This window comes from Taeniopygia guttata, chromosome 2 (assembly GCF_048771995.1).
Source record: "Taeniopygia guttata chromosome 2, bTaeGut7.mat, whole genome shotgun sequence".
In the NCBI taxonomy this organism is placed as follows: domain Eukaryota; kingdom Metazoa; phylum Chordata; class Aves; order Passeriformes; family Estrildidae; genus Taeniopygia; species Taeniopygia guttata.
Window position 1 is genome coordinate 42,367,269 of NC_133026.1, and position 24,482 is coordinate 42,391,750.

At 43.1% G+C, this 24,482-nt stretch overlaps 1 protein-coding gene across 6 annotated transcripts in view; it reads left to right on the forward strand.

Moving 5' to 3' along the window:
• The first annotated feature begins 7,734 nt into the window (after positions 1-7,734).
• POMGNT2 (protein O-linked mannose N-acetylglucosaminyltransferase 2 (beta 1,4-)) overlaps positions 7,735-24,482 on the forward strand; it is a 31,667-nt gene continuing 14,919 nt past the window's right edge. The window contains exons 1-5 of one of the 6 annotated variants that reach the window (XM_072925759.1): positions 8,038-8,189; positions 10,396-10,527; positions 20,210-20,262; positions 20,844-20,980; positions 23,621-23,726. The gene's annotated coding sequence lies outside the window, so the exon portion shown is untranslated. Of the gene's footprint in view, positions 7,753-8,037; positions 8,190-10,395; positions 10,528-20,209; positions 20,263-20,843; positions 20,981-23,620; positions 23,727-24,482 lie in introns of those variants that run through there. The other 5 variants (XM_072925760.1, XM_012571720.5, XM_032746749.3 and 2 more) reach the window with 5 other exon arrangements.

Sequence of the window (24,482 nt, forward strand, 5' to 3'; positions counted from 1 at the left end):
TCTGTCTTGCTGTGATATGAATGGAAGGAGCCAAACGTCCTGCTCAAATACACAGGCAAATGCTATATGTTTTCCACTATAAGAAAAGAAAAAAGGAAAAGGAAAATTAAAGAAAAAATGAAAATGAAAATTAAAAACAAAAATGAAAAGGAAAATTAAAATTAAAAACAAAAATGAAAAGGAAAATGAAAAGGAAAGGGAAAAGGGAAAAGGGAAAAGGGAAGGGAAGGGAAGGGAAGGGAAGGGAAGGGAAGGGAAGGGAAGGGAAGGGAAGGGAAGGGAAGGGAAGGGAAGGGAAGGGAAGGGAAGGGAAGGGAAGGGAAGGGAAGGGAAGGGAAGGGAAGGGAAGGGAAGGGAAGGGAAGGGAAGGGAAGGGAAGGGAAGGGAAGGGAAGGGAAGGGAAGGGAAGGGAAGGGAAGGGAAGGGAAGGGAAGGGAAGGGAAGGGAAGGGAAGGGAAGGGAAGGGAAGGGAAGGGAAGGGAAGGGAAGGGAAGGGAAGGGAAGGGAAGGGAAGGGAAGGGAAGGGAAGGGAAGGGAAGGGAAGGGAAGGGAAGGGAAAAGAGCAGCTGTGTTGCTTTCACCCTGGAGAGTTCTTTTCCATCCTATGTATAAATTCTCCAGCAAACAGACAGATGCTGAATTCATTCTTTGCCTTGATTTCATTTATTTTACTGTGCTAGATAAAAATTGAGCTCATAGTAACATACTTCCTGGGGCAGACAGAATCCATCAAGGGAGCCAGGTTTATTACCTGGCCTGGCTCTTCCAATTCACTTCTCTGGTACCTAGGGCTGCTGTCAAGGAGGGCAAAGTTCTAGTTAAGTCGTGGGAAAATTCACTGAGACCAAACATTCCCATCTGAAAACAATGCCACACAAGGATTGGTAGTTGGCATTGCCTTCTGGCTATGCCAGCTATCTGGCTGGAACAGGGTCATCCTGAAAAGCACGACAAACAGTTTCCATTCTCTGTCACAGTCTGGCCCTCAGAGGAAAAGATAAGCAGAACATTTGTTCTCACTGAGAAGAAAGATCTGAATCTTTTCAGGCAGTTGCCAGCTAGTCCAGACTCCTCTGCAAGTGGGAGAAGGATGGAATGACGACCACTTCCCCAGGTAGTGGGCAGTAGGGTTTTTGGAGTAGAGGAATCATTGTAAGTCATCCCCACTCAGATTTGGAACAATAATGGTTGTGCATGCATACAAAAACAAATTGCTGAAAATGAAAGCAATTGTTCTGAAGGAAGACTGCGGTGCAAAGCAAAGATTTCTTAGCATTAGTCTTGATGTTGCCCATTGCTTTGCAGGAAGGACATGGCTCTCAAGCTGCAGTCTTGGGAGGAGGTATAATGCCTACTTGTTTCATATCTGTGTGTCATTAAATGAAGGTGATGAAAGTTAGGCTATGCTACCCTGGGGAAAAGCTCACATCTTACAAAAAGCAGATAGTTTAGAGAGCAAGAGACTGGACTGTTCAACCATCAAGTGAAGCAGGGATAGTTATTTTCTATGTCCAGACCTCACACTTTTCCTTTGGAGGTGTAACACATAGAACTGATTCCTTTCCTGTAAAACCACTTCCTAAAAAATAGGATATGCACTGCCAAAACCTTATGTGAATGAAAGACATTATATCTCATTAGAGGTGCAGAAGGGATACACGGAGTGAGGATGACCTGTGACATAAGCAGTCTTAAAGCAAAGCAAAAAAAAAAAAAAAAAAAAAAATTCTCTCCCTCGGTAGTAATGTCAATAAACTCTCAGGATTACAGCAAGCTGACCTGGAAGAGATGGCTGAAGAGAGGATCTTCAAAGGACTGCTCATCTTGGTGAATTTCAGGTGTCAGTTTAAACTTCAGCATCTGAGCTAACCAGTGATAAACTAGGCATCCCAAAATATATTCTAGCTACAAGCTACCAGATATTTTTCAGAGAGTTACAGATGGATACTTGGGAGCCACAACACACACTTTAAAAAATGGAAAGCAAATATTCTGGTAACCACAAGCTGGCAGAAAGAACTGTTAAAAATCCTGTCCCCGAAGAGCTCATGACTAAAGGAAAGAAGCTCTTTGAAAAGAGAGACAGAGTGTGTGAAAGTCAAGGTGAACCACATCTTTATTTGTTATCACCAGCCTGAAGAGTTAAACGCTCTTTTATTTTGTTACAAACATTTGTTACATGTAGAAAAAAAGAAACTACTCCTCTGTGAAGACTTTGTTTTGTTATTTTATTAAAGATCAAATTCCCTTTCATGTTACCATTTGCTGGTGTTAGTTTTGTTTCTCAAACAGAAGCAGGGAAGCCCTGTGGTACTGAAACCCAGTTGATACTAGGCACTTTTAGCAGTAACATGTAGATGGTATTTTATTCAATTTACAAAATCAGGTGCTTAAGGCTTTGCAAAAGCACATCTGCAGCTTTAATGCATTCCCTTGTGACAATGAGCTGAAATCAGTCTTTATACATGCATAGTTTACAGAAAGAGGTAGAAAAAATAGATGGGGCATATTAATTAAAAACAAAAAACAGAATTGATAAATTACACCTCATGATATACAAAAAGAAAGGTAAGACCAGATGTATCAAGCCAAGTCAAGGACCAAAATTTATGTAGTCACAGTTTAGTAAACACACAGACATTGAACATTTTCAGTCATGTCTCTTACCAACAGTAATTCTCATGGAAGCAGGACGCAGCCCTCTGTTCAAGGAATTCCTGCCAGGAAGGGTGGGAAGATGAAAGAAGTTGTGGTGATAGGAGGCCCTCTTTATGCAGAACAGCAGGTGTGAGAGGGGAGGTCAGAGCACACAGGGCTGGGAAAGCCAGGGGCAAGAACATCATCAAATATGGGAGTTATTCTCAATGAACAGGGATGCCAGGCATTGCAGTTGGAGGATTTGTAATGACAAGACATGGCTAGCAGGTCTCATAAACATCCTGTGTAGAAGAAGAGTGATTAAATGGATCACATTTCCCCTGCAGCTAGAGCCCTCTCATGCCCTGCCACAGTGGCAAAAGCCAGCATTGCTCCTGCTACTTCCAAAAATGCCTCTGGGTGGGACGTTGCTCAGTGCATAAGGGAACTGGTCTCTTACAACCTGTGTAATGTTTCTCATGGATTCTGGGCCCATGCTCTCCTACTTTCTGCTGGACAGATCTTCACCTCAGCAGTTAAATATGTGACAGTGCTGTCGCCTTAAATAGGCAGACTACATAACACCACAGAGAGCAGAGCACCATCAATTCAGTTGTTGAGTGACACAAGGTACTAAGAGTGATGAATCTTTCCTACATGGACAAGAAATGATTGATTTGAATAATCCTCCGAGAATATTCACACGACACTCAAACAGTCACTGTCATGATTACCAATGTCTCTCTTCCTCACAGCAAGTCTATAATTGGCAGGAGTGTCTTAGATAATTTATACAGCAACAAGATTTTAACACTTTCCTGGTTTTGGATAGTTGCTAATATTTAATGAGACAGTAATTTTGTCATACAAGGGAGATTTTGGCACATCTGTTGATGCTGACTGCCATTGGATTTCTCCATTTTCCCATTCTTTTTATTCATTGTCACTAGTATGCACCTATTCCTTTTTTGCTTTGTGGAGATTTACATTTAGTTGATTTTAGATTAGTGCAAGTCTTTTTCTATTTAACAGAAACATCTACTTCAAGTAGATGAATGAATTTCCTGCTATATGGAAAATTTCCTTATTGCATAATAGTTTGCCTGTACTATGTTGTTAAATGAGTGAATGGCTAAATAAATCAGGTGTTTGCTTATCTAACTAGCCTGCATTCCCAACCAAGCAGACGACTGCAAAAACCAAGCAGAACCTGTTACCACTCCTGGAGGAGCTAGGAAAAAGCTATTCTCTCCATTGCTTTGCTGTCATGCTAGTGTGGATTACCATGAGCTGCTCACTTCTGTGCTCAGTGGGATCCCACTGCTAGCAGCAGAAGCAGGGCTTGGTGCCCTGCTTGTGGGACTGGGAAGTCTTCTTGTTCTCTTAGCATCACCATGAAACTAGTGGATAGTTTTAACTGTCATCCTTAGAAGACTTTTTTTTGGTCTGTCTTTGTATAGAATAGTCATGTTTGCTCCCCTGTTTAACAGCACATGTGCTCATTTCACCTCATTTTACTTGCAACAAGACAAAGCCTTAACCTTCTTTGGCAACACCAGCAATTACCCAGCCCTTGGGCTTAAGGAGTGAAACACTGGGATCAGCTGCGCTTTCAGAACACCCAGTGTCCTCACTGCCTCATAGGCACGAGTCATTTCAGTGGCAGCATTGCTCAGCAGCAGATTTATTTCTTTTTTTACTCCTGCATGTGTTCAACGTCAGTGTGTGAAAAATTGCTATGAGAGGGCAGATACTGATCATGATACAGCTATTACTGGCTGCCAGGTACTGCAGAGATTGGGGTCACTGCTTGCTTTTTCCCAAAGTGAGACAGTTTAATGAAATCTTGCTCTTTGGAGGCAAGAAAGCATTTATCCCCTCCAAACAAATTCATAGTCCTGAGATAAAATTACATGAATATGTATAATTTCTTTAGTGAGTTACATGAATTTGTAAGAGAGGTTTGAGGCATACAGCACTTTCAAAGTCCCTTGTTCAGCTCTCTCTGCTGCCCGCATTTAGCATATGCTGAGCGGATGTACAGAGAGTTCCATGGTGCCTTCAGTCCCAAATGGCTTCACTGAGGTTTTTGGCTGAAACAGTTTTCCTTGGCAGGATGATTAGGCAGCAGCACACTCCACGGATGTTGCTTATTACCTCTTACAAGACTGGAATCACTGGTGCTCATCCAGTTTTACACACCGTCTGGTTGGCCCAAGGCTCTGCTGAGCTGTGATTATACCACAGACAGACTGCTGCATCCCTTGGGGCTGTGTGTCCCACTACCCCCATCAAATGCATTTCACAAAGCTGACATTTAAAAAGATCTGAGTGACTAAATCCCAGCAAGATCCCAGTAGATCCTTCTCTCCATCCTGCTGAGGAAAGGCTAAAAGCACAAGTGCCCACAATTTGTGCATCACACAGAAGTAGTGAAAAGCAAGGGAGAGCAGAGGCATTAGGCAAATGGCCAAAAAAACTGAGGCAGCCTCACACAGAAACACACACAAAGAAGCCAGTGGATCTAGTTGACTTCAGCTGAGCAAGGCTTGGAGTGCTGCAGTCCCACGTGTTAATGTTCATGAGCAGGCACATCAGTGACTCTGCTGGGTGAAGTCAGCTTCCAGGACCCAACCCTCTGGCATTTTCTCATTCAAAGAGGCTGTACATACAGAGAGAGTTGTAGCACAGGTATAGAAGGTGGTGTGTGGAGAGGATGAATGGAAGCAGCCCAGTGTTTGCTAACGTTGGAGATACTGCTCTGTCTATTGAACTGTAAAGGGTAACTTAGCTGTTCTAGATCCCAGTTGTGAGCCCATCCCCTGCCTGTGTCTGTAAAAGTGGATTTATTCCCTGAATGAAGTGATTTGGGCAATGTAACTGTGTGACACTACATTGAAGCTCAAGTTCAAGGCAGGCAGTGTCTTCTTATAGATCCCATGTTGTATCTACCAGCCTTTTGCAGAGGACTTGGGCAACCTAAACTGTCAAAACGGCACCAGGCACCTGTGCCTGACCACCTGAAGGGGCTGTCTCTGCCATTAGCATGTTTACACTGCTTCCAGTAGGTCTCCCCTGGAAAACCTTGCATTAAGGAAAACGCATCCCTGACCCATACAGATAATGTGCTTAAACAGATGTGTGTGTAAGAACTACAAAGTTCTTACTCCCGGAATAACGAATGAACTATTTTGCATGAAAAGTTTATCCGATTATGCTCTTTTTCCATTGCAGGTTATTCTAAAGCAGATATGACAATAAATTACCACAACCCTATGAATATTTCATAGAAACACATTTCAGCTTATGGGTGTTCTTTTTTTCTTGAACGATTATGTCTGTGTCTTTAGCCATTCATCGTCTGTGATACGTGACTGGCCACTGGATTCAAATTACTGTAGTGTCTGGCTTTTGACTGGTTCATTAAATATTTCATAACAAGGAGGAAAAGTAGCACTGCCGATGACATTTACGTGACTATGCAAGCAGGTATCTGTGAAATCTTAGTCAGGATTTCTGCTCAAAAACACTTTGGGAAGATTAATAGATATCTCTAAACATTGTTGAAATAGTGACTTTTTATTCCAGTCAAAATTTCAGTGAAATAATTAAAATTATGATGATAATGATTATTTGGTACTGTTGCTCTAGTTAAAGGGATGTGGGGCCAACATTCTGAAGTCTACCCAAGACTGGACTATAACTCCGAAACTTAATGAGATGCAGAGTAGCTGGTATCTCTTGCAATGGAGTTCATTAGTGTAACAGTTTTTGAGCAAACTGAAAAGCAAATCTCTGAAGCCTGACATTTGCCTTGTCAGTCCGTGGGAGCTCAACACTAGAATTCACAGAGACTGTAATGAAATTAAATTTTAAGTAGCAACAAGCATTCCTGAAAACCCTCAATTCTTCTGTGTATCTCTTGTAACACAAGTTAATTCTTCAGATTATTAGCTACAAAATCTGTAAGGCAGAAAAAATAGGCTGGAGGAAGGAGCACTAAGCTTTTAGATTTGATTTCCCCCAAACGTTTATCAGCTTTTCAGAAGCAAACTTTTCAATATTAAATTCCTGCATGTATGTTTAGCAGTCCTGTCACTCTGGGAGCATTTAGCTATGCATACAAACACCAGCTAATGTGAAAGATGCTACAAAACCTCTATCTGTCCTTCCCGTTGAGTGAGAGCTCTGTACAGGTTTGGAAATGGGAAGCTTCAATGAGAAACAAAAGCGGCAGTGAAGTGAATGACAAAAGCCCCATTGACTTTGGGACAGGCTGGGGGCAGAGGTGCTATGACACACAGGTGCCCACCTGCTCAGGTGAGCCAAGCTCTTGCTGCAGGCTCAGCATGCTCTCGGTGTTTTTTTCAAGCTGTAATGGTCTCTGGGTTTGTCTGCTGAAGCCTGACCAAAGCAAACACCACCATGTGAATGTGACCTGCCACCGCTGTCACAATTTCCCTGGTGGGAAGGAACCTTCCTCCACTAAGGATGCAGGTGCCTGTGATCTGTCTGGTTTTCCTGGTGGATTTGGAGGTGTGTACTCATCATAAGGATGGCTGTCCTCTGCTTTTAGCACCTTTTTCTGAGAGGAAGAGGGCAAGGAGTGTGGACAGCAAGAAGCCTGTCGGGCAGGGGAAGCAGAGGGTGAGAAAGGGACCCAGAGTGACAGGCGTAGGACAGTGTGGGAAGGTGATGGGAGGTACAGCATAAGAAAAGGCTCAGGGGAGGCTGCATTGCCCTCTACAACCACCTGAAGGGAGGTTGCAATGAGGTGGGAGCAGGTCTCTTTCTGCCATGCCTAGCATGAGAGGACTAGAGGAAATGGCCTTAAGCTGGGACCAGGAAAAGTCATATAAACTATTAGAGACAAATTTTTCACTGTTAAGGTGGTCAGACACTGGAACAGATTGCCCAGGGGTGTGTTGAAGTCACCATCTCTGGAGGAGTTCAAGAGACACTTGGATCTGGTGCTGGGTGAAGTGTTTAGGGGTTACAGCGGTAGCGCTGGGTGGACACTTGAACTGGATGATCTGGAAGGTCTCTCCCAGCCTTGATGATTCGATGATTCTGCGGAGGCTGAAGGAGATCTGAGAGAAAGACGAGGAGCTGAAGGTGGGCAATGCAGACGGCTGGGAAAAGCACAGCGCTCTAGGAAACCGATCGGCCGAGGAGGCAAAGGCAGGGCGGGCCGGGAAGAGAGCCGGGAGGGGAACGGGAGGGGAACCCTGCGGGGTCGGGAGCTGGCACGGGGTGCAGGCTGTGCGCGGAACAGCCCCGAGTAGGGCCGGGGGCAGGCTGTGCGCTGAGCCAGGAGCGGGCCCAGGCTGTGCGCTCAGCGCCCAAGCAACATCCCGCCCTCAGGGCTCGGCGAACTGCAGCCTCCACAATGCCCTTGGCCCGCAGCGGGCATGCGCGGCCGCCGCCTGCCAGGCCCGCCCGCCCGGTTCCCGCCCGGTTCCCGCCCGCCGCCGGGCGGGGACACGGTGAGCGAGGAGGCGGCGGGGCCGGGCCGGGCCGGGCCGAGGGGCGGTCGCTGCCGCGGGCGGCAGGTGAGGCGGCGCGGGGCAGGGGCCGGCCCGGGCACTCCAGGGGGCGGTTCGTGGGGGTGGCGGTGGCTGTCGCTTTTTTCCCGAAGGGACAGCGGTGATGAGGAAGCGGGGGGAGCGGGGCCGCGACCCTCGTGGTCGGCGGCGACCCCGCGGCGGGGCACGGACGAGGCAGGAGCCCTCCCGGAGCGGGGCTCTGCGCAGCCGGCAGCGAGAGCGCTCCGGCCCCGCCGCCGCGGGGAGGGTGAGCGGTGCCGGCAGCTGCTCGGTTCCAACTCTGATAACCTCCCCAGAGGTCAAAGGCGCTGCAGGTTTGACGCCTACTGGGGCAGGTGAAGATGTAATTATGTTCTCCTGACGGTTTTCCTTGATGGCTGAGTGCCTTGGGACAACAACCCCCCTAGCCCCCCGACACCTGTCTTCGGCTTTGAAAGCTTAGCAGTGAATTTGCGAGTTTGGCCCCAGTGGATACGGATGCCGGGTTTATCACATCCTGCACCTTTTTAATTATTGCGTGCTGACTAAGCATGGTGGAAAAGTTTCTCTTGCCTGTGTCAGCTCTAGATGCGTTGCACACACATGTTCCGAGGGTGGGCTCACCAATGTCTGCTGGGTCCCCTTGCTTCCTTACAGCCCTCCTCAATTAACCCAGTGTTCAAATGGGCTATGAAGGTAAAGGCTTCTTGTTTAAAAAAATAAATAAATTGGAGAGGCACAGTCTCCTCTGGTGATGAGAGTAAGGGCTGTATCTGAACAACTGCTCGAGCCAAGGGAACGTATCAGCGTTTTCACACCAGTGCCATAGTTGGGTAACTATTGACAAATGCTGACTTTTAAACGGTGACTGCTGACTGTGGTAATAAAACAGAAACGGCTCCTTTTAAGAGCAATCTCAAAATGCTTGAACTGATTGATTGGCTTGTTAGCTCAAGCCTTGACTTAGCTGGGAACCAAAAGAGCTCTTATTCTCTGCAAGGACGTTCTCCCTGAAACAAATCTGACTTATGCTAAACACATCAGCTGTAAGACAGGGTGTTTATTTTGCAATGTCATTTTCAAAACCGTGGTAGATACCAAATGTGTGAACTAGATACAGCAAAGCTGCCTTGCAGTCTGCTTTTCAGCCAGAGTGCATTTTGAACGGTTTATGATTGCAAGGTGGCAGTTTTACTTGGAGTCTCACTTTTGTGTTTTAATTAGCTGTCATCAAAGCTGGAGTTCAGCTTCAAACACTTGTGAAGTGTGCCATGAACATGCACTCTAGATGCCTGGGTAATGTTTTGGAACTAGTTACTTAGAGCCCACTCTCTATTAAGCAATATGCAAAATGGATTGACTATATGGAAATCTCTTTCCAGCTAAATTTCCCATCTCCTGAGTTGCATCTCATTGTGAACTTACTGAGGCTTGCTTCAATCATCTGGAAATTGAATATTCTCATTCCCCTTTCTCTCACCCCCTTTCTCTTAAAAATTGTTGCTTTAAAATGTTCCATAAGTGCTGTGGGTTTAAATGGTTCCCTATGACATTAAGCCACATTCAGTTGCTGCTCCCCGGAGTTTTTAATGTATCTGGCCTGTGCTCTAACATAGCAAGGTCTTTAGGAGGTGTTTTAAAACACAGAGACTTAGAGATCTTCCGTGAGTAGAACTATCAAATGATCAGAGCCATAGATTACTTTTCTCAGCAGAAGAAACTGCTTTCTGCTTAAAATTACTTTTCCAGTCAGGGTGTATATAGGCTATGAAGGAGTGGATTTTCTAGGAAGTAGTGGGAGGCAGGAAGAATCATGAAAAAGAAGGTGGTGCAAAGGAGAGCATTAAACCACAGAACCAGATCAGAGATCCTTAGCTATGCAGATAAAATTTTTTCAAAAGGACAAAGTCTTCTCACGCTGTGGGACAGTATTTTTTTACATTGTGTTCCAGGGTGGTTGCAGAATTCAGTGTTGGAGTTTACACTGAGAGGTAGAGTAGGTCTGTGGGTCCACAAAGGTCAGGAAGAGTGGGCTAGGAAGGGTCAGTGGAGTTTTGGGGTAGCTGAGTGATGCTCCCCTGTTTTGCTGGGTGCCTTCCTGGGGAAGCCAGCGGCTGTCCCTAAGGGACTGTGCGCCATTGGCACAGAGCACTGACTGAGGGTTAGCGTTTGTTGGTGATTCTGCTGTGCTGGATGAAGACATGACATGGGACCCTCTTCCTTCTCCTTTTAGGTCTTCCCCCACTTTCCTTCACCTTCTGTGGTAGAACGTGTTCCTTTCTTCTCCATCAGCACACCGCCTGCTCCGGCACCACTTTGCCACCTTTCCCACACAACTGTGTCTCCCTGTCCTGGAAGCCAAGTGGTAGGTGTGAGGAGCTGGAAGAAAGCAGGTTTCTTTTCTTGCCTTCCAAGTATGCAGATTCTGCCTGGTGGCATGGGCAGGGGAGAGAGGGCCACTCACACCTGGTCATGGCAGACAGCGCTGGGCTCTGCCTGCCTTTGGCACAAGCTGTGAGCGGGGCATTGAGCTCAGCACGGGGGAGGCTCAGCTGCGGGTGTTCAAAGCCAATTACTGGACGCAGTCTGTGTATGACAAGCTTCAGTTTCATTAGCTGCCTCCCAGGAGTATTGAGCTGTGCAGCTCACCTTTGCAGAGATCAGAGTCTCCTCTGTGATGTTATTAGGTGTTTTTAAAAATAGCTTCATCAATCCACTTTAAAAGAGCTGGTCTGCTCTGATAACAGTGCCTGCTGGTGCTTTTCCAGATAAAGAACTTGTCACTTTTCCTGCTGTCATACATGCAGCTTCTGCCCTATTTAGAATACAGTATAAAAAAAGACTAGAAAATAACCACCAGTCTTGAGTAAAGATTTATATGTTTAGTTTGGTAACACTTGAACACTCCTTATTTAACTGCTTTGGACAGTATTAGCTTATGAGGAAGTTAGGATCAAGCTAAATGCTGAGTTGAAAAGAATAACTTCACATGTCAGTGTCTCGAGGAAATCTTCATGATAATGTCTCTTATATAACAAAATGACAACAGGCCAAAGATATCTTTTTTTTTTTTCTTTCTGTCCCAATTAGAAATTCATTAGCTTTAAAAAGAATCTGAAATACTATGTCGTTCATGTATTGTATCATCTATACAATGGTGGGAAGGAACCAGATGAAATAGTGTAAAACCAATTTCAGTCTCTTTTGGGGGTCTGAAAAGAAGTTCCCAGCAGTATCATGAGGAAACTGCAATTGCAGGACATACCTAGTAATTCATTCCATAATGGTGTATGCAGAAGCAGTGTTCTAATTTGCACGTTTCTTTGATGTTTTGTGAGCAGATGGCATTTTTAAAAAGGTCTATTAATTCTGTGGGAATTTGATAAATCCTAATTGCTGGGGGCTCAGAAAAGAGTAGTAGTCAAAGTGAGGCTCCTGACTGCTCTCAAAAGGGAGACAGCCCTCTGCAGCCTCATTTTTAAGCTACTGTCTTTTTAGAAATCCTTGCTTAAAAATATTCACCAGTGCCCTCAGCATAAATTTGGAACTTGCTGGTTGGTCTTCATTAATTGGGCTGTTCTCCATGATCCAGACACTTGCTATTACAGGTTAAAAGTACTGGGGTGATCATAGCTTATTGTGGGACACGGTGTGTTGTGGATTTTCATAAGAAAGCCCTTTACTCTTTCCTTCTTTCTCACTTGTTTCATGGTTCCTTTTCTTTTATTTCTCCTTCTCTGTTTCTGTCTCTTTCATTGCACCTTTGACTTGGTTCGTGTACTTCAGGCACCTGCCTAAAGAGTTGCAGCAAAAGACCTAAGTACCTATTTGCACTGTGACATCAAAGGATCACATTTTGAAATTACAACTTTTCCTTTGAACAAGAAGAAGAAAAGGTTCCTGGTTGCTATGGTGATGAGCACTATATAAATGCCTATAAATAAAGTAAACAGCTGATTCATAGACTTTGATTTGCACTATTTTTTGCTTTCCTAATGAGATATAATTAAATTCCAGAATGGGAGAAAGTGACTTTCTATTAATTTTATTAAATACATGTTATGTCTTCTTTTTTACAGTATTTCGGCTAAGAACAGTTAAATAGTAAAATGTGTATTTTTCTCTGTGTAGGAAGTTTATGGTTTGAAAAATCATAGTCTAGTATTTATAGAAAAAACTTTTAGATACCAAAAGGCAGTCCAGTAAAAAGATAGTGTCCATTTTCAGTTTAATCAGAACATACATTTTGAGCTAAATGCTTATTTTCTTATCTCTAAGAGACTATTATAACTGTTGCATCATTTAAGTTCCAGACAAAAGTGTCTGTAAATGCAATTATGTTCTTATGCAGTATTTGAAACCCCACTGGTGCACAACAACAAAACTTGAAGATGTCGCTGACTTTTTCTTTTGTGTCAAAATGACAAAGGCACATTGAAAAATCATATAGTCCTTGTTGAAGTTCGGGGAGGAGGGGAGAATTGGCTTTTTCATAAGCTTTTTGTTCTCAGGTCTATGATGTAAAAGTAGCTTTTTCTCTGTGCTAAGGGTGATAATTGTAAAATGGATTAGATGGAGACAATAAACAGCGCACTGGAGTAATCCCACACACAGGTGTTTCTCACTCAGGAAACGGGTGCACTTCCATTAACAGCAAAGGAGAGTCTGTAATGGAAGGAGCTGTCCGTAGGGGAAGAAAAAAGGTTTGTGTGATATACAGAACTACTCCTTGGTTAAAGGATCAGTTTGGTTTCTTGGTGGAAACTGATTTTGCCACACTGGCCTGAAGAGAGATTACCTCAGCCTTGAGCTGTGGAGTGCAGCTTGTGCACTGACAGGGAGTAGATCTGTTTTCTACCACAATCACAGCTTTGTATTCAAAGCAGCTGTCAGATTTCCAAAGGACTTGGAGCACTATCCTGTCCTATTAAACAATGGTAAAATAATGCCACATCCTTAACTGTCTTCCCTCTGTGCATTCAGATTCATGTATGTTTGCTTTACCAATTAAAAATGTATTTGACTAAATACTTTTACTTCCAAGCATGGGTAATTGGGAGAACAAGGACACGTGGTAGTTTTTTGCAGTTACACACAATTAATTCTCACAGAGCAAAACATGCATCTGCACACAGCTGTAGAAGGCAGGAGCAGAACAGGAGCAAGGAATGGTGTCCCTGAGGGTCTCACCTGAGCAGTGACAGCCTGCTCCAGTTGGATTTACGTTTCACAGGCCTGTCACTTTTGTCACAGCTGAGCTGCTGCTGTGGCCAAGCTGATGGTGCTCACCTGAAGAACTGTGACAGCATCAGTGAAATAGCCATAGAGCTGCTTCTGAACCTGGAGTTTTCTGCCATGGGACTGTGTTCATCTCTCAGAGGGTGGCACAGTACCCTGACCCTGTGCCTGCCACAGCACTGTTTCATGTGGGCCTGAGGCTGGAGCAGGTTGTGCCTACTGGAATGTGATTTGTACTTCACATGTATCAAAGGCTGTTTTACCTGGATTGAGGGTAGATTTGGGCAGTCAGTGTTTGACCTGTGTGACTGACAGTGGACAAGGCAATCCAAGGTCCCTCCTAAAAGAGTTGCTGTAGAGGCTGAGGAGGTTTGTAGGCAGCCTGAACCCAAACAGAATCTGCTGCCTGCCAGAGCAACAGGGAGATGGGAAAGGTGACAAACGGGGAGTCTTGAATGTGCTTAAAGTTTGCAGCTACTCCCAGAGCTAACCACATGGTTTTGGTGTTCCTGGAGACCAGGCTAGTACTAGAGCAGGATCAGGCTCCAGAGTCATTGACAGAATTTTCTCAATTGAAAAGCAACATTGTTAGTAGTGCATACTGCCTTTAATGGAGAGGCATCTTTATTTAGAAATCTTTTCTTTGGAGAGGAGGGTGAAATATTCATATAGATATTAATGACAGGACAAACTGTTGAGGACAAGCTGGAGCTGTTGTGTATCTTCTTTTCTGGCATGGTTAGGAGAAAGGGTGAAGCAGTGCATATACCAGATTTTTTTTTTCCATTCCTCAGAAGCTCTGCTTATGTGTGGTTAGAATTTTTTTTTCTGTCAGAATTTTTTTAATAGATAGATATGATCCAGGACCATCTGGTGGAATTTGCTGTTGTCACATCTAGGTTTTCTGATGTATTGCCTGTCAAGTTATGTTGTATGTTCAGATGAATTTCTCATATGATCTGCTGACAGCTACTGACAGTCCTGAGATGGGAAGTTGGAAGCCTGAAGGGAAGAACAGAGGGCCAGAGCTAGCTTTAAAAATGTAGCTTTGATTGCCTTTGATTGGTGGGCTTTTATTTCTGGTATTTATAGGTGACTTTTTTCGTGAAGAAAGGTGAATGAGTGAACTTTAAACCAAGTGCACCTAAACTGTGTAATTTTACTTGGAAGGTCTTGGAAGTCTGCCTGTAGTTTTGTTGTTGATTTTATTTTTTCTTTGACATTGGGCTCCTTAGTTTTTCTCTATCCTTAACTCTCCATCTGTAGACAATCTCACACCTACTTAAATTGCAGCCTTTTTTTCCTCCTTTACTCCTCAGTCATTATCTAGTCCCTCTTTAGAAAGACCTCAAAATATTTTTGTGTTTGTTAGGATACCATTAGGTATCCTAATAATCATAGTATCTCATTATGTTAATCCTAAATCCTAATACCATAATAATGCTGTAGTAAAATGAAATTAGATTTTTGACAAATTCATATTAACCTTTGCAGACAGATCACATGTATAAAAGCAGTGAGCAACTCTGAAATAACTACAGTAATTCTTTTCGTGCTGGTATAATACTCAAATAATTAATTAAGATAGATGGTTTTTGATGTAGAGATCCACAGTGCAATTGCATTCCCTCACACACTGATGAAGATAATGCTCTGCTTTGTAAACCAGAATCCAAATAAGCCATAAGCACTTCAGTTTTGTTCTTCATTTTTTCCTGCCATAATTTGAAGCTCCAAGTAGCAATTATATGCTGGTGACAAGATAAATTTCACAACCTGTTGTCATTCATCATTTTTCAATTGGCTAGATCAGAAAGTAAGTGATTTGTGTTTGAACTTTAAAGGTTTTTAGTTTATATAGTACTGGTAGAAAGCATATTACAGGTATTTCTGAATGGGTTGGGAGGAAGCCTGTTTGTAGAGAGAGGTGGGATTGCACTGCAAAGGCACGTCCAGGTGTGGCTCTGAACACAGACTCGCCCCCTTCTCTCTCAAAGCCGTCCTGGTTACACCAGGCCTCCTGCTCATTACATCCTACCTAAGTGTTGATGAAGTTGGAAGTCACCCATGAAAACGAAAAAGCTTTTTTCCATGGGAATTTGGATCTTAAGATGACAGTCCCCAAGCTCAGGGAACTCTTGCTGAGGAAGAAGCTGGAAAGCATTTACTTGCCTCTGGTTACTCCTGTGAGTCCTTGATGCTACTTCCTGGGCTGGAGACTGCAAGTGCTCTCTGTGGCAGTCAAGAGGAACATCATATTAAGCTGACCAGGCCAGTAGAACCTGAATGTAGGGACCACTGTAGTGTGCTCCAGTCTTGTAGCATACTTTTAAAGTATCAGATAAAGAGACTTGGAAAAGATCCCACTCCTCTGGTAGGGGAGGGATTGGGTATGCAAGAGCCAGTGTGAAGATGCAGCAGCTCTCCATGGTGGCGGTGATCTGTGGTGGATGGAGCACTGTTCTCATACTACTCAAGCATCAGCTCAGCTATTTTCAGAAGAAGTGAACTTTGAAAGAAACCCCATAGATGGAATATGGCCAAATCCTTTGCCTGTAACATGTTTGATAGCACTGCAGGGTGGCAAAGCTGGTCTTCAGTCCTTAAATGCATTAAATTAACTATAGGCAAGCTTGCTGAGAAAAGGGTAATGAAGCGGGTCCAAAATGGGCTGTGTGCGCTCAAGCACATGCAGTGGGCTTAATGCTCTAGGCAGCATTCCCACAGGCACGTGGCTCTGGAGCAGCCAGGTCATGGAGCACACTGTGCTGTTTGTTAAATGTATTGCAGACCACAGGTGCAGCCAAAATCACTTAGCCAGGCATCAAAGAGAAAGTCAGGAGGGAGAGCAATCCCATCAGGAGAAACTTGTGAGAGGAGCTGGATGCAGTCTGGCATAATGTTGGCTGTGGAGGATGTGTTCCAGTCAGCACCCCCTCAGGACCTGCCTAGCCCACTGTAGGAAAAAATTCTGCTTCTAATAATTGAGATGAGGATCTCAACACACGGATTGTGTGGTTTCAGGCTGAGGCAGCATCTGAACAAGTCTGCAGCATGACTGACGTGCAGTCTTCATCATTACTTCATGTGATGAAGAGGTGGGAGGGTGGAGATTACTTGAAGCACCTGGATAGAAGCAGAACAGAATTTTTCAGAGTACCTCTGTCTGAAGAAGTACACAGCCCATATATAACTGAAAAACATGTTAAAAAATAGGGAGCTGTTGTCTTTAAAAATCAGTGAGCACCCAAGTCTCTTGGTTTAAAATCTTGCAATATGTCTAAAATGAACCAAGAAAGTATATATAAAAAGTACTGATATAACTAAGCCCTTCATAAACTCAGAATAATGTGTATTTTCCACATTCAGGCTGAAATACCTGGAGCTGCACGTGGATTTATCCTTGTCAATTCTTCTGAAATCATGTTTAATAGAGATGTTCTTTTCAGATGTGACCTGTAAACAGATTTTTTTGTGGGTTTTTTTTCCCCCACTTTTTTTTGTTTTTGCTTCTTCAAGCCTTTTCTTCCTTCTTCTGATTTAAATCTGATGATGTTATACTATAGTTAAATTATCAGAGAGGGAGAATGATATCAGTGTCCTCCACCTTGTAGTAAAAAAATCTATATTTTTGTTTTCTGCAGTGTGTTGAGAGCAAGATAAATGAGCAGGGTGTTACCATCCTTTATCACAGTCAGAATGATAAATGCCATGTCCTGGAAAGTTTAAAGATGTGTAAGAATGCAAATCCTTGGCCTACAAGGAGATGTGTTTGAAAGTGCAGATCCAGCCAGGAGTTAAGCACATCCTTAAATCTAAGTAGAAGCATTGCTTCCATTAGATGTATATACCTGGCATCACGCTGTGTGGGGTAAGCAAAGCTCATTCTGTGAGAGGAGATTTGACTTGTTTTAGTGGCTTGAGGTGGGATAAGAAAATGATCCTTTTCCTGTCCCCTTGAAGAGCAGTCTGAAGGTAGTGCAGGTTTAGCTGTTCTGTGTTACTGCCACACAACAGTGTGAACTGATGGAAATGCCGATTGTTTGATACCTTACAGTGCATCCCTCCACTTCTCCTCACTTTTTGCACTCTGCCCGTGCCTGCTAAACCATGAGCAGAGAGCCTTGTTTGTAGCAGGCGATACAGCGCCGCAGCACCTCAGCTTAGAAGGTGGAAGCACTAGAAGAGACTGAGGATGTTACATGGGAGTGCATGACTTTTCCTCCCTAGCAAGCAGGGAAATAGATAGAAATTCTCAGTAATTCCTAACTCAGCCAGGAGGGCCAAGTGTGTCCTGGGGGGCATCAGGGACAGCATTGCCAGCCGGGCAAGGGAGGGGATTGTCCTGCTCTGCTTTGCACTGGGGCAGCCTCACCTCAAGTTCTGGGGGCAGTTTTGGAAGCCACAATGTAAAGAAGACATTTAACTATTAGAGAGTGTCCAGAGGAGGGCAACAAGGATGATGCAGGGTCTGGAGGGGAAGCCTGGTGAGGAGTGGCTGAGGTCACTGGAGCCTGGAGAAGAGGAGACTGATGGGAGACCTCCTTGTGGTCTTCAGTATCCTCACGAGGGCAAAAGGATGGGCAGATACAGATCTGTTCACTCTTATGACCAGTGACAGGACCCAAGGAAATGGCATGAAGCTGAGTCAAAGAATGTTTAGTTTGGAGATCAGGAAAAAGTTTTTCACCCAAACAGTAGCTGAACACTGGAAGAGGCTCCCCAGGGAAGTGTCACAGCACTGAACCTGACAGAGCTCAAGAAGCATCTGAACAATGCTCTGGGACGTACGGTGATTCTTGAGATGTTCTACATAGGGCCAGGAGTTGGACTTGATCCTGATGGGTCTCTTCCAACTTAGCATATTCTGTGATCTTTTCTCTATCTGGTTCTTTTTCTGGCTGTCCTTTAGTCCTTTCCTCCCCTGTAGTTTGTTTTCCTGCTATATTTCTTTCTTCTTGGTATTTGATGTCATGTGTGTTTTCTGAGGATGCAGTGCTCTGGTTGCTGTCCACATATTCCTTGTAGTGTGAAGTTATCCATGTCTTTCCTCATGGATGTAAGCTAGTTTTCTAAATGGGGGGTGATATATCATTTTTGTGTACAGATGGAAATGTTTTTATTTGGTTTTTTTTGCTACTGAATTAGATGTCATCCCACTTGCATCCTTGAGACTCTAAAAGAGAGATGGAAGCTGAGTTTTCCTGATGCACTGATTTTACAGCATTGGTTTCATTGAATTACCATCATCTGATCCAACAGCATTGCAGCTGGCACTGACATTCTCACATTCTTCTCCTGCATTTTAAGTGATTTTGTTTACTTCCTACAGTGCAATGAGGTCTTGAGCTCATGAATGGAAATTTCTTGGTGTTTTATTGATAAATACAGATAGAAAAGATAATCTATCTGTCTGGTATTTTTTTTTTCCCTAGAGCAGTCTTTGAACATTGCACCTTCTTCTGTTGTACATCCTTTGTCCAAGTGTGTCTTTTTTTGTTGTTGTATATTCCCCTCCTACTTGTTTCTTCTCTTCCTTCCCTTTATTTTAGTCCTAGGTCTTCTTCATTCTTTTGGGTTGTTTTGTTTAGGTTTGGGAAGTGGCACACCTAAGTTTCAGTATAGTTGGCTATTTGGAGTTGGAAGTTTTCCTTACAACTGCCATGTAAGCAAAGAGCTTAGTAATTTGCCCCTTCATCTCTTCAGGATTTTCCAGTGTCACAAAGTTTCACAAAGTTTTGCCATCCTGCCTCCAGCTTTCATTGCCTTTTCACCATCTTATGCTCCAAAGCTTGCTTTGTCATACCTGTGAGAGGCTATGCTGCACAATTCTCGCATCCAAACCAACTGATGTTTCCCTTTTCCACTGTAAAATGTTTCACCTTTTCCTTTCAAAACACACATGCAAATGTTCTCCTCTCCTCTGGCCTTTGATTCTGCCGTATAAAACTGCAGCAGAGATCCAGGTACTCACTGGCAGCTGAACTTCTCTGCTCAGTTGCATCCAGGAACCCCTTCTTCAGCTGCTGGGTGTTCTGAAGACCGCATGTACATAAAAAGGGGACAAGGGCTCATTTTGATATTAAATAAGCATTTCTTGGTTCTTGTGTGGAGGTGGCATATATGGAGCTTGTGATTAAAGATGAGAGGAATAAGAGTTTATTTGATAACAGAAGGGGTTTCTTGTATTTCTGAAAAAATGGCTTTTGTACCACACAGCTTACTTGCCTGAGTTCAGCTGAGAAAATGTTCTTTTCAGTGAAAATAGATAATTTGTTTTCAATTGCAAAGATTTCTTTGTATATGGTGTTAATTGCCTTTCCATATTTTTACTGTTTTTCCTTAACAATTTGATTTTACATGTATTTTTTCTCTCAAGAGACAGTGGGTGTGATACAATCTCTGTTTTATACTGTTACCGTGTAATTTACAGGGAAAGATGTCTTTAAAGTCTGATGTACTGGCTTCTTTATTGCTCAAGAAGCAAAGAGCAGCTGAATTGCAGGATTTGAGTCCTTGACTGGAAGTCCTTGTTGTGTAAATTTGGCATAGGCTACTTCTGTTTTAGAGAACCAGCTCTTTCTCAGCTTAGAGTTGTGTATTAGGACCATGCTTTAATAACATCAGGAAACTATGATGAATTTCCTGGTTATGCTCCATGAACCCCCTGTATGAAGTGGGCTTACACACAGATCTTTCTTACTCATCTAGTTATGTTCTCTGATAGTAAACCATATAGGTTTTTAAAGATTCCTCTTGTGAAGACTTATAGCTAATGCTGAAAATTAATCTTTGCTCTCCCTTCTCAGAACTTCTAAACCAGACTGGGATGTTTCTGCTACATTCTTCTCAATGCTATGCTGTGAGTTTTTAATGTCTTTTGGTACTAAAAATTCACTCATTATGTTTTAGGGATCAATTTTGCATACTCTTTGCTGAATTACACTCTTGGCGGTTCAGTTCTTTTTACTGGTGTACTAATGTGAATGTTTTGTTCTAAGAGTAGTACTCAACTAAGAGTTTAGACTTTGTTTTCTTGAAGCTCAGAGACTCATGTGCAGTTTTAAGCTGTATGTGACTTTTGAATCATAGGTGACCAATGAAATACTTAAGCACAGTCTATGTAACATACCTTGGAAATGTCTTGAAAGAATTTGAAATCAACTGTCTCTGTCCCTTCTGTTCCAGGAAAAACACCCTTCTGAGTTTGTGTGTAGGGACTGCACTCCCCCTACAGAAGAGGAATGCACTGTGTATTGTCAGTGATTCCCTGGGTGTGGTGGGGTTTTGCATGTGCTTCTGGCAAGCAGACAGTCAGATGAGTTACGGAGTGACTCCAGTCCATCACACAGAACACTCACTGGCATGCCTTTGATGTATTGGAAATGAGTGAGTTGTGATTTGTTTCATATCTTACTTTGCTGTTGTTTTGCTCTCTCCCAGCTGGCCACATGTAATGTAAATTGAGTGGGATGGTGGTGGATTGTGAATTGAAATCCCTTGGCACTGGAAAATTAGTTTCCCTGAGCAGATGAGGCTTTCATCTGTAGCTATGTGGACAAAAAGCTCTCTCCAGAAAGGTGTGTGACAGCACTTTCATGACCTCTTTTTTGCACTGACTCAACCGTATCATAAACTCACTTTTGTGAGCCAAACCAGACTCAGGCTGTTCCTGCTGTTGTCATTTATTTCAATTTAATTTTCAATATATTCCTGCTTACCTTTCACAACGGATAGGAGGAGTGGCGGGAGGGAAGAGGAGGAGCAGTGAAAAATAAAAAGGTTCACGAAGATTAATTTACTGTGTAATTTTCTCTTTTAGAAGGAGGGAGAGGCACACCTGGGAAAATAGGTTATCAGACCTCTAAGCACACAGATGAAATACTGTCCTTTCTAGCAGACACTGTGGTGTTGCACTGAGGCAGTTCACTTACTCAGCACTACAACTATACAACCAGATTCATTTTGAGGAGGCATGATGTGGTTTTCTCTGTGTGTCTGCATTTTTATTGCCTTAAGCTAAGTTAGGGCCCTTGGTGCTTATCACTTTTTAATGATTTGTTCTTACCTCTGCTCCTTGCTTCTGGCCATTTGTTCTTTACTACTTAGGTTGTTATTCATGTTCATGTAGAGACCTGAGAGTTAATAGAAAATGAAGATTGGAGTTGCTCTCACCTTTCCTTCTCCTGTAAGGTTGCCTTGGACAGTTCCACACACATTTATATAAGGCTTTGCAGCATCTTGGCTTCTGACTCTGTTACAGTTGTGTCAAAGTATAAAGCTAAAGCTGGGAAGCTAGCAGCTCATTGAAATTAACATCTTTGGGTTTATAAAATCACTGACTAATCATCTTTTTATGTGGGTATAAACATAGAAGAAATATGTAATCGCTGTCTTAATTGTAATCTTTTATATGAATTTTGGAATAGTCATACATATGTATTATATACAAATATATATATACTTAGCACAGAGGTCACAAGGCAAGCTATTATACACAAAGTTCTCTAGTCCTTGCTTAATTTATGTGCATGTATTGTTCCACTGGAACACAAGACTTGTGTTGCATACTTATTTTTAAGCTTTAAGTGTATTAAATGAGACAAGAGGGTTTTTATTTCAGTGTATTTTGGGGTTTAGTTTGGTTTCATCACCTCGATGGTAAAGAAATGGTGGTTATTTTGTGTAACTGTAAGTCACTCATCAAGATGGTTGTTTCCTAGTCAGTCCTCAGTCCCTGACTTCTGGGCTTTCTTTGCATACTTGCTGCAGGAACATAGGTGCAGGTTTGGGTCTTCATAGTTGCAACAGAAACTTTTTTGTGCTGTAGCTTTAATCCCTTTGCCTGGAAGGAAGGGTTGGCTACCTCAGCAGATTTTTCTTGTCAGCTTCCAGGTTAGATTATAAGCACATCATTCTCCTACAGAAGGGATGAAGCAGGATGAGCCAAGGCAGGAGGGTTGTAAATGTCCTCTATCTCTGACCTCTCCAGAGCTGGGATAGGATTCACTGCCTAAGGCCAATACATATGCATACTTTAGTCTCTCTTCAAGGTCACAAGACCTTCATCTTTGAGGCTGCTGGATGTGACAGCACTTATGTCCTTATGATGGCTCATCTTGGGAATGCTTCACTACTGAGAGGGTCCAGCCCTGCTCCAACCCTCCCTGTGCTAGGTGGCTTCTCTGGGGATGGCTGCATCAATGCCAGCAGAAGCCTAGAGATGGAAAAGCACATCCTGATGTAGGAAGCTGTATGAGGAGCCCTTGATGTCTTGAAATACTCTGTAAAGTAGCTGAAAGACCACTCTATTCTTGGTTTTGCAAATATCAGCACGTGGATCCAGAGCTGTGCAAAATGAATAAGGGCAGACGTTTTTAGCTGGCGCTGTCTTGAACAGCAGTTGGTTTATCGGGCTGATGTTGCTCTTCTCTCAGTGACAGTCAGGTTACACTTCAGTTACTTGAAAAGATTCTCTTTGCCAAAGGCTTGACTCAGCATTTGCTGTAACAGAGGCAGCAGATACTGCTGGTAGGAAGGAAGGGAAGAGAAATGAGCTGCTGTGGCAGGGTTGGGTAAGGAATCTCCCATCATTGAAGGGCCAGGCTTCCCCTCCAGACCCTTCACCATCCTTATTGCTCTCCTCTGGACACTCTCTAATAGTTAAATGTCTTCTTTATACGTGAATAGCAACTATGTCAGTAGTTTTGCAGGTGTTCCTCTTTCAACAGGTACTTCCTGCTTTTTCTCTGAAACTTTCACCTTCTTGTGTATATTGAATGTCATATCATTTATTTATCCTCACAAGTGGGTCACAAGAAGGGCTTGTAAGGAAATGATACATTGATTTGTTGGTAGGGAAAAGAATGGGGCAAAAAATTAACCACCTTGGTTTTTTATTACTATTCAGATAAATACAACAGCAAATCTAATACAAAAATTTCCCATCAGGTCAGGCTTGGACTTCTTCCTCTTGCTGTTGTGCCCTTGATAAATATGCCTAAATTCAATAGTCATTCCATGAATTTTCAAGCTGCTGAGGGCATGAAGAAGCTCTTCTTAGTTATTGAACTGTAAATGGTTGCATATGACACCTGGAGGAATGTAAATGGGCTTTTACAATTATTTCAGTGTATTCATCACACTTTCTCTGTTGTGTGCAGTGGTTCATTTTGAAGCTGAGAAAGATGATTCATTTGCTTTCTTCTCCCTCCTGTCAGTAGCAGCAGTAGCCCTCAGAGCAACAGTAAATGCCTGGCCTGCAGCCATGTGTTACTACTCCTCTTCTGGGCCTTCTGATCATACTGTAATCAGATGAGGGACGAGGTAAGAATTCTTCTTTTCCATGGGGAAAATCAGACTGGGATTTTTAAGTATTCCCAAAACGACGTTGTTAGGTTATTTTTTAATTGGCCAGCAGATATTTTTCAGTCTTAAGATTTATGCTGTCAGGAAACACTGTTTGTTTGTTTTTTACCTCCTGTATAAGTTATTTTAAGATTTGTGAGACCTAATGCTTTGCTCTGAAATTTTGTGTGACTGTCGACACCGCTGGGATATGCTCCCCACTCAGAACACGGATGTTTTGTGCTCCCTTAGCATCAGTCTAACAAGTTACACTGCAGGGAAGGTATCCTGTGATACTGTTGCTCCTACCCGTTGTTAATATTACACTGCTGTCTTAGCAATAGGTTTGGGTTGTATGCTGGCTGCATCCTTTAAAATGTGAGGATATGTTGTACAGGTGTGGCTGAAGGGGGCGTTGGAGGCAAAACAATCAGTTTGCAATAATGGGACTCAAAATGGCAGTAAACCTTTTTATTTCCCCTGATTTGATTTAGATTCTCCTTTAGTTTGGCTCTGAACTATTTTCCTGTCATGCTGCTGTTCTAGCTACTTCCAGGCATTTGTCAGAGACTGGCTAATTAAAGCACATGCTCCAGCTTGAATCAAAAGTGCTGTTTTGATCAAGACTGTAGATGCTGTTACTGCTTCTTTGTGGAGTTCTTTCCATGAAGTACTAGGACTTTGGTTTGTAGGTTTGGATTTGCAAGGTTTTAAGAAAGCACAAAGTCTCTCAGC